Consider the following 11499-nt stretch of genomic DNA (forward strand, 5'->3'; position numbering starts at 1 on the left):
CCAGTCTCACCAATATAGGGGGTCCCACATGAACAGGGAATAATATAAACCCCTTTCATGTCTTTGGGATCAATAGGATCCTTCACAGATCTGAGGGACACACGAATGGTGTTAAGAGGTCTAAATGTTGTGGGCACATTATGCTTCTTAAGAATCCTTGCAATCTTGTCCGTGGTCCCTTGAACATAAGGAAGATGAACACTAGGAATCCATTCTTTAGGTCCTCTTTTGGTTAACGAATTCCTAGCAGCTTTGAGGAAAGCCTTTTCTCCAAGGCGCCTGCTGTAACCGTTCTCCACAAAGACATTAAGGAGGTGGGATTTCTCCTCCTCGAAGCTCTTATCATCAGAGATCCTTAAGGCCCGAGTCGCAAGGGTGTTGAGAACCCCCAATTTCTGGGCAGGGAAATGGTGAGAACTAGCATGAAGATATTGCTCCGTATGAGTTTTCTTACGAAACACTCGATGGGAAAGGGAACCATCCTTATTCTTAGAGATAAGAATATCGAGGAAAGGGAGACAACCATCGACTTCTTGTTCCTTAGTGAACTTGATGGCCGAGGATTGACTATTGAGATGGTCGAAGAAGAGATCCAACTCCTTTTGGCCGTGAGACCAGATGACATTAGTGTCATCTACATATCTTTTCCAAAGCTTGGGCAGAAGGTGGGCTGAGTTTAGAGCTTTAGATTCAAAATCTTCCATAAAAAGATTTGCAACTACAAGGGATAGGGGTGAGCCCATGGAAACCCCACAGGTTTGCTCAAAGAACTCACCTTCAAAACTAAAAAAGGTCGAAGTGAGGCAGATTTCAACTAACCGAGCGGTATCAGGATCAGTTAGATGCTTGATCACATTCATGGCCTCATTAATAGGGATGCATGTATAGAGGGAAACAACATCAAAACTAACAAGAATGTCCCCAGAGTCCAGCTTAATGTCCTTGAGCTCCTCAATAAAGGAATCCGAGTCTTTAACAAAGGACCCTGTACGACCAACTAAGGGTTTAAGCTTCAAGGCAAGGAACTTTGCCAGAAGATAAGTAGGACTTCCAATGGTGTTAACGATGGGCCTAAGGGGAGCTCCTTCCTTGTGAATTTTAGGGAGCCCATAGATTCTAGGCGTGGTAGGATTGCTCTCAATGAGTTTATGGTGCAGGGGACCCACTAAGTTACTAGATTTAATGGCAAGGGCCACAATCCTGGAGATCTTCTTTAACGGGTTTTTGGGAAGCTTCTTATAACTACCACTATTATGAAGATGATCTAACATTTTATTATGGTAGTCCTTCTTGTTAAGAATAACAGTAGCCCCACCCTTGTCAGCTTTTAGAACGACAATGTCTTTGTTCTGATTTAAGGATTTGAGGGCTTCAAATTCATCCCTACAAAGGTTGCTCTTGGGAGGCTTAGCCTTCCTCAGAATCACAGCACAATCCTACCTAATAGTGTTCTTAATATTATCAGGCAAACCCCGAATCCCACATTCTATGTCACAAATAATGTCATCAACTGGGATCTTTTTAGCAGCCAAGGCAAAGTTTAGACCCTTGCTTAAAACATTAAAGACAGAAGGGGAAAGGAGAAACTAGATAAATTGATAACCTTATTCTTAATAAGAGAGGAAGGGGAAGGAATAATATCATTTAAATGACTCTTCCTAGATTTAGAGTTATTGTTAATTATCCTCTTATACCTAGAACGACCATTATTAATATTTTTAATAGTGCTCTCATTCTTGTGATTAACAAAGAAATTAATCTTACTATTATTATTATTATTATTATTATTATTATTATTATTATTATTAACCTCCTCACCATTATTATTATGGTTGCAAATATTATTAATATTATAATTTATAATATTATTATCACCATTATTAATAGTATTATTATTATTATTACAGTTAATATTATTATTAATTTGATTAATATTATTATTATTATAAATACTAATGTTATTTTTAATATTACTACAAACCATATTATTATTAAAATTAGTATTATTAACATTATCGTCGTCAACCTTATAAATCAAATCCGATTCACTTAAAATCAAACCATTATTAAAATTAGTATTATTAAAATTAACGTTGTCAACCGTGTAATTCTTATCCGCTTCATTTAATATCAAACCATTACGACAATTACTATGAGTAAAATCCCCGAACTTACCTGAGCGATCAATGGCAGCGTCTCGTATACCTGCGCAGAAGCTGTTCATCTGATAGCTGCAAGAAATCAGATCGTTGTTCATTTTATGGCCACAGGAAATCAGATCCGGATGGACCACGAGGGTGCTGGTTCTGGCGGAGGGGACTTGAGGAACAACACTAATAGATAAATCCGGGTTGCTAAGAAGATATATATACAACCCCCTAGCTCTTCTACTAGCCAATCTGTTTACTAGTACATAGGCACCTACTTACTAAAGGCTCTAACCTTCACTCGTTTTCCAGCTCCTATTGGAAGGGAGCTCCAACCCCCTGGCTCTTGTACTCGCCGATATGTTTACCAGTACATAGGCACCGACCTACAGAAGGCTACAACCTTCTCTCTTCCTCCAGGGATGATGTTTCATAAATTTTCAGACTAGATACTCCTGGAACACAACACCATAAACTAAAGGCCACGTTTCATCCAATTTTCATACTGGACCCATCAACAACATTGAAGCTAAAAATCAATCACCACATATAATGATAATGCGTTTTAGTCTTCATGATCCCCATCCATCAACCTTCATTTGCCACATAGGTGCATCCTTAGCAAAGCATCACAAACCCATCACCTGCATACTAGATCTTCCATTTTATCAGATATTCAATACTTGCACACCTTGGCCTAATGATCTTCTCCTCCTTTTATAGTTTTAAGCTTTTCTCAATACCATGGACCAAAACCACTTATGACCAATACCTTGGACCAAATACCTACGGTCAATACCTTGGACCAATACCATGGATCAAAATACAATGGACCAAATACCTTGGACCAAAACTTGGTTTTCTAAGATATACGTGCTTTTCCTTCTGTGAAAGTGTGTGTGTATTTTATACGCTCCTTTTGGTCTATTAACCCGCGTGTATACGCTTTTTTGTCAAGGTGAACCTGTGTATACCTCTTTTTGTTAAGGGATAAATTCCCCTAGGGTCTTGGGTTGATACCCTAGTAGATCAGAGGTTATTTACAGAGAGAAACACACATTCCATACAGCCATGATGCTAATATAAACAAACTATACGAAAAAGGGATGCACCTAAGGGTCCTTCATTTGAGAAGATCCAGTTAGGGTCCAAACGCTCTTTGAGTTCCTTTTAGTCCTTCAACCTGCAAAACAAACAATTCTAGAAAGTACAGTAGTATATTGACCAATCATCATAAAGAAATAATCTTCATAACATAAGGAAAGGTAGTTAGTTATACAATTGAAAACAACCATTCACATATGAATTATAAAATTGACATCATGAACATGAAGAAGATTTATATCAGGAACAAGATAAGTTTTTCTTTTATTATAAATAACTAAAGTACAGAAAGGAATGATTTCACCTAATTCGTCCTTTCGCAGGCTCCAAGCAGAACCGTTCTCTAGATTCGTCCAGTCTCAAGTCTTCAACAAACTCCTTCCATGACTTACTCCATGGTCTCTCAAGTAGAAAGACATCATCACATAAGGAAACAAGGGTTTCCTGTAAATGGGGGAAGTGCTGGAAGCACAAGGATCTTCATACCTGGTCAGCGAAAATCTCAGCAGAGTGATATTTCTCTCTATTCTCTCCTCCCATTGAAGCCTTTTTATACTTCTCCCAAAGTAGTTTTTTAGTTGGGAATTCGTTGGGAACAGTTGGGCCACGAGCACTAATAGGTAATCAATAGGTACAACCAGCGATCTCCGCCTGAAATTAAGGAGTTTTAATTTTTTAAAGTGTTTTAAGACATATACGTGGGTTGGGTATACACATACCCACATACACACGTGTTTAGCTCAGGGAAATGTCACGTATAGGGAGTAAAACACTATTTTTTGAATATTTGGACCAGGTCTGGAAGGAGGGGTTGCCCTAGGCCATGAGTGCGGCATCACAAACATCAAGAGTGAGGTTTGGAGCTATAGCACTCTTTATTCATTCTTTGTAGTCTAATCATTGATTCTTTACTATTGACCTGCTACACTATGATCTGTCATCTAAGTGAGTTACCATCAAGGACAACACCTGTATCATAATGCCAACAATCTCCCCCTTTGGACTTGATGGCAACAACAACACCAAGTCACTCTCCCCCTTTGACATCAAGGGCAAAGGGCAGACCAAGATATTCTCTCCCTTTGATATACATTATGTTGTCCATACTCCCCCTGAGTACATGTTGAAATCTCTGATTGAGCTCCCCCTTTGTACATGCTGAGATGCACTAAACCGTCCATGCTCCCCTTGAGCATATGCAGAGTCTACAAAAATATATTCAAAAGAATAACATGACTCTACAACTCAACTAAGTGAGTATGACCTTCCTATCACCAATGACTCATACATACATCAATCTCCCAACCAAGTGGGGATACACCATTTTTGACTCATCCACCCAACCAAGTGGGGATATACCAAATGTTTATACATGACTGAAATAGAAATTATTCATCATCCTTCCCATGCATAGTGAGGTTACAATTTAGGTCTTTGCATGACCTTTACATCAAATGATATACATGACTATTATAACAAAGACCATAAATCTAAACAAGACCATGATAGTCATAAGAAACTATCATACACCATATGTGATCTGCATCATAAGCATCTCTCAACAGCATCTAGACCTGTAACCTGCAATACCATTGTCTTAGCCAACCAACATTAATATGTCACTTAAGTGATCATCCATGAATCTGATCTGAATACCAACAATGTGACCCCAAGTATCATCTGAGATAGCAAGATGTATCATTTAGCCACATAAAATACTTCTAACCATAATGCCAACAATGCATTATTTGAAGCATATTCTCCCCCTGAACCTATTCCATCTGTTCATTGTCAGATCTGATCATGCATATATCAGTGAGAAGTATCAAGGCATCATCATCAATCATATATACATCAAGTTAACTTGTGAGGATCAAAAGCACTTCTAAATAACATCTTATGAGTACCAACACATTTCCACACATCATCGGCAGATTGTAGCCATCATTAAATAGAGAAAATAATTGACTGAATCATATCAGACCCTTTTTCTTGAGTCTGTCCCACTACTTTTCCTCAAATTAACATATACATGACTGTGTAGCTTCGAACTCGCTTATATACACAACTTGTCTTCATGAAACTTGCGTATGAGATTTAGAACACTAAAGTTTCACACTTTTAGCTCCCTCTGAGTCTGTCATGTCTGTATACTCTGCTATGCCACATCTTTCTAACTGTACTTCCTTCTTCTTCCATATCTTCGAGTGTGATGATGTTTTCTCCTTTTGGTATGGTGCTCGTACTATGTTCCTGCATTACTTTGCTATATGTCCAAACTTGTTACATGCATCTTACATGTTTCATATTCCTTCTATAGCAGTCAATGGCTTTGTGAACAAACATATTGAAAGAAAAACAATATCCCTTAAAGTACCTGGAACGTGATTATCTTTCTATGTGACGGTCTTGAACCGTTCTTCTTCTACATCTAGCTGCAACATGTCCAAAATTATGACATATGAAACATTCAACGTCATTCATCGGAGGAAATAACCATCTATCACTTCCATAGTTAGGAGTAAAAGATTTTCTTTGAAGACTTTCTTTCCTTGGTTGTTGATGGGGTTGACCTCTCATCTCCTTGTTGAGCATTTCAGATCTTGCATTAGAGTTCCTTGCCTCACCTTGTGAGCTAGATTAACCTTCAACAGATTCATGAAAACCAAGACCAGTTTTGATGGTAGGAGACCTTTGACTACTAAGAATATCATCCAAAATCTTAGTACTATCTTAAAATTGTAACAGTTTATATTTTTCTTGTAATTTAAATTTTAAGATATTTACCTCAACCTGATATTTTTCTTCCTTTTCCAGATGTTGCTTCTTCAAGATTTCTTCAGCCTTTCTTCCTTCTTCCACTTGTTGCCTTAATTTGAGAATCTCATTTTCTTGTTCTTTATCTGCTTGTGGTAGTTCTTCATTCTGCTTATTTTTTAATGATATCACTTCATCCTGCAACATTTGACGTACTTTGAAGGCACACTCTAGCTGAGATTTTAATTAAGTAACTTCTTCTTTGAGGGCACACTCCCTTTTGTTAAATAGATCTTGTTGATCTATGATTTTATCTGACGCTTCATTTGCTTGTTCATCTTGAGGTGATTTGGAATCTGAATTCTTGCATCCATCTAATGACCAATTGTCTCTCCTGTTGTCACCATTCCTTTTAGTTGTGTTCTTCTTCTGAGGTGCTTTCTTCTTTAGCTTCTTTCCCATTATTTCTACGGATCTCCTTCAAGCGATAAAGCTTCTATCAAAGGACCTACTCCGATACCAATTGTTGGAAATAATACTGAGAGGGGGGGTGAATTAGTATTAGAAAGTCAATAACTTTTCATTTCCATAATCATATTTATATACACTACTTCAGTTAATGGAACTCGCGTGTACACGCAACTGTGTTTAAGGCAACTAGTGTATATCAAGCAAACTTATGATTCAATTAGTTCATCATATGTTGATCTTTAATCAGTGCATCAGAACTTCATTAACCATATAAACAATAACCAGGCGCAGTAAAAATAGAACAAATTATCACACATAAGAAACACACATGAACACCAAGATTTAAGGTGGAAACCCAATGCGGGACAAAAACCACCTATTTTTGTCTTCTTTTAATATAAGAAAAAACTGTTTACAATCTTGTACTAGTGTAGACTTCTACTAGTATGCAGGCACCCACCTACAAAAGGCTACAACCTTCTCTCATTCTCCAGCTTCTACTAGAAGGGAGCTACAACCCCCTAGCTCTTGTACTAGCCGATTTGTTTACTAGTACGTAGGCGTCAACCTACTGAAGGCTCCAACCTTCACTCGTTTTCCAGCTTCTACTGGAAGGGAGCTCCAACCCCCTGGATCTTGTATTCACTGATATGTTTACCAATACATAGGCGCTAGCCTACAGAAGGCTACAACCTTCTCTCTTCCTTTAGGGACCACATTTCATAAATTTTTAGACTGGATACTCCTGAAACACAACACCATAAACTGCAGGCCACGTTTCATCCAATTTTCATACTGGACCCTTCAACAACATTGAAGCTCAAAATTAATCACCACATATAATGATAATTCCTTTTAGTCTTCATGATCCCGATCCATCAACCTTCATTTGCCACATAGGTGCATCCTTAGCAAAGCATCACAAACCCATCACCTGCATACTAGATCTTCCATTTTATCAGATATTCAATACTTGCACACCTTGGCCTAATGATCTTCTCCTCCTTTTATAGTTTTAGGGCTTTCTCAATACCATGGACCTAAACCACTTAGGACCAATACCTTGGACCAAATACCTACGGTCAATACCTCAGACCAGATACCTTGGACCAAATACCTATGGTCAATACCTCGGACCAAATACCTTGGACCAATACCATGGATAAAAATACCATGGACCAAATACCTTGGACCAAAACTTGGTTTTCCAAGATATACACACTTTTCCTTCTGTGAAAGTGCGTGTGTACGTTATACGCTCCTTTTGGTCTATTAACCAGCATTTATACGCTATTTTGTCAAGGTGAACCTACGTATTGGTGAGCACCAATATTGCAGCAATAATGTTGCAACTCCTGGGCTTCCTACTTCACTTTTATCAACTCGGTAGTCCGTAACAAACTTGGAAGCGACGGTGTTGTATGCACAAGTACTAGTTCTTACTGCAGGCTGTCACTTGGTTAGCTCGAGCAAGATCACTATGAGCTCAAGCCAACTTCTATGAATTCCAGAAGAAGCTTTATATGTGATGAAAGAAATAAAATCTTACTCTACAAAGGTTATTCTACTTGCAGAAAGAGAAAGAAGACTGAAATGTAAAGTGAACCTAGCAAACCCTAATTTACCGACTAACCCTACTTTTGCAAAAAGAGAGATCAAAATCTATGAAATGAATGCCATTACCTACTGAGGAAGTAAAATACATCTATTCAAGCTATTTCTAGAAGGAAATGAGAAAAAAACTTCTTTTTTGGATTTTTATGTATTCTATGTGAAATTGTCGTGTATGTAATTTTTTATTGGTGGATGTGGCAGTGATTAGGTGGCGATGGAGGGAGAAATTGGAATTTTTAGAGGTGTAGGAAGGTGTGGAGGGGTCCTAGGAGGCCTCTAGCAACCTTCTAGAGACTTTCCCTGCAATCGGACTTCAAAAAGTCACCTACAGGAAATTCTACAGGAGGATGTCAAGGGTTGTTTTATAGGTTTTAAATGTGGAAAAATGGTGGGAAAGGGTATCTGAAGACTGAAGGGATGTGTTAAGGTGTCTGAGGTACATCCAGGGGGATTAGGGAAGAGAATGATCGTTGGACCTGTTCACGAGACAAGAGGAAAGTTTATGAAAAAGATGCAGAAAATTAGGGTAGATTTATGAGGGGTTGTGAATGACCTGTGGAACATGTAGCAAAAGGGATGGTGATGGATAATTTATTGACTTATTATGAGCAGAGATGTACTGCAGGAGAGCTGCAAATCAAACATGGAAACTGAGAAAGAAAAGGAACTAGCTGCACCAAAAAACAGAACTATACTTCATATTAACCTAAATTCTGATCTAGGAAAAAGAAATGCTGAACAATGCTATATGGAAAGGAAAGCATGGAAAGAGATTTATTGCAGAAACAAAAATGAGCATGGAAAAATAGATCTGAAGCAAAGCATTAACCTCTAAATTAGACTACAACACTAGAAATTGCATGGGGAAGGAAAAAATGTGTTTGTTTGGCAGCAAGAGGGTCTTGACCTCAGCTCATGATCCCAAAGGGAGGAAAGGAGGTCAAGGCTCTATTGATGACCATTTTGTATCTTTCTCTTATCACTATTTAACCTACTTCAGCAAACTGAAATGGAAACAACTATGTAAATCACCAAAAGAAACCTATTCTACTAAGGAAAAAAATCTATCTAACAGTAACTAATTCATGAACTGAAACAAAACCTATAAATACAAAAAAAGAGGTGTTGGGCAGCTTGGGTTGGGCCCTAACCCAAGAGCTTTAGCCCTCTGAAAGAACTCAATGATGGCTCTGAAAATATTTCATCTTCATTATCAAAATAATAGTCACATTACATAAAATTGTCCACAAAAGCAAGCTCGAAAATGAGCTGAGCAAAAGGTGCAACAAAAGTGCAAAAATTTGAGTAACATCCAACCACCTAATGAGGCCCTAGGCCTCCCTTATTTATACAATTGGAAATCCTGACAGCCCTCCTAAAATCAAGGATGCTTGGCTCCCAAGAATTGAGATAGACAACAGTTATTCTTCACTTGCTCGGCTGACCCTTTGATGCATTGCTGTGGCTACTTGTGCTCCAAGCCTCCTGAAGGAGGATTCAAAGTAGGGAGTCATAAATGAGGGGGACACCCTCCTACAAATCCTCTTCCTTGTTTCCCTCGAATATTGGCTGCCAAATTCTCATTAAACCTTTGACTTTGTCTCAAAATTGACCAAAAATCTGCATAAAGCACACATTAGACTTCATGGCATAATGACTAACCCAACTCACTCTATTAGCATAAATATAATAAAAAACATGAAATAAATTAATGAGAATGGTGGATTAAGCTAAGTTAGGAGGCTAAATGAGCCCATATAATTACCCATTTATGGGTCTCATCATCACCCCCTACTGAATGTGTTGCTTATCCTTTGAGCAACTAGTCCATCTCCTCATCTTTGATGGCCCTGATGGCCTCCCTGACATCCCATGCTTCTAATGTGAGATCCTCTTCTTTATCATGGAATCTTTCCTTTCTGTCCACCTCCTCCCACTGTTGTTTCTCTTCTTCCTATTTTTCGCCCTCTAGCAGGCCCAACAGTAGTGGGGGACTTAGTTTGAGGCCAATCCAATTGACCCTCAAACTCTGCATAGAGTGCTTGTACAGTGGCACTCTCCTCAATGCTTCTTTCATCCTTGTTGGGGAGTGATACTCCCTAATCCACAGGCTATGTGGCAGTGTATTCCACCTTCTCATACAAGCATGAACACAATCATCTTGAAGAAATCTTTCCATGTCCTCAAATGTGAAATGGCCTGAGCCTGATCGTTAATGTATTTAGGGGCACTTTGAGGATCATTTGCAAGTAGCTGGTGTGTGCTAATGAGAGCCATAGGGTCTGATGGATCTGCTCTAATCATTAGGGGCTCATTTTGTTCTTTTTCCATCAACTTCTTGATTTATGTGGCCCTTTTCTCCTCATGACTCATCCATGATGCCATGGCCATCAGCTGCAAGTCCCCTAACCTAGCATTGGGATCCCATAGGTTCATAGGTTCATATCAGTGAGGGCCATGTTATGCAAATAAAACTCTACCAACTTTGCCTTGTCTTCTACTGAACTGTGATCACATAGGTCCATGAACTGTCTATAATCCTAAAAAGGCATGGTGCCTCTCTATGCCAAAGTCTTGATCTGGAACTGTAGCCACTAGTCTTTGAGGTATACTCCATATGATTTGGATGGTTGTCTACACTGTTGTGCCTCCATAGACCAACTATCAATGCATGCTAATTAGGTTTCCCTTTCTTGCTGTTGTTTTCTTAACGTTTCATTCTCTGCTTCTAAGAGATATCTTCTGATTGCTTCTGTATGTTTTAAAGTGCTCAATTCCTTACCCATTTCTCTCAGCTTTCTCTGCATGTGGCCAATGTCTTCCACCCCTTTGGACTTGGCAACCTGCATCCATCTATGGCTCCTTATCCTTTCTTTTTCTAGTTCAAATAAAAGTGGGACTGCAAATTTCTGTGGAATAATTTTTCCCCCTTGAAGAAGATTGTAATAAGAGCCCAAACTAGGCTGGGGGTAAGGTTCTTGTGTCTCTGCTACCTCATCCTTCCCCTTGGTCTGCTCCTCTAGCCTTTTCTCAAGTTTTTCAGTCTCCTGTAGCTTCGTTAGGGTCTCCTATAGAGCAGTCTGTGCCTCTTGTAGGACTGCCTTTGAGTCTTGTAGTTTTATTCTTTCCTTCCAAGTGGAAGATCTAGGGCTACCTCTTTCATAAGTGATGGGGGTTTTGGAGGGAGATTCTTACCTTTTGATAGTAAGGGAATTTTCAATGATGATAGGCACTTTTGAGGATGGTTGTGGCTTCCCTATTTTTATTCTTGTGATTTTTCGAGCCTTGAAATACATTGATGGTTTTCTTTTCCTCTTTTGTTTGGGTTTAACTGAGGTGCTGAGGGCAGCAAGAATAGTTTCTGCCTCCCTTTCTAGTGTCTTAGGAGACACTTCTGTCTTCTTTG

This window comes from Pinus tabuliformis, chromosome 5_1 (assembly GCF_031772625.1).
Source record: "Pinus tabuliformis cultivar Carrire ecotype Pingquan chromosome 5_1, CPIR1, whole genome shotgun sequence".
Lineage (NCBI taxonomy): Eukaryota > Viridiplantae > Streptophyta > Pinopsida > Pinales > Pinaceae > Pinus > Pinus tabuliformis.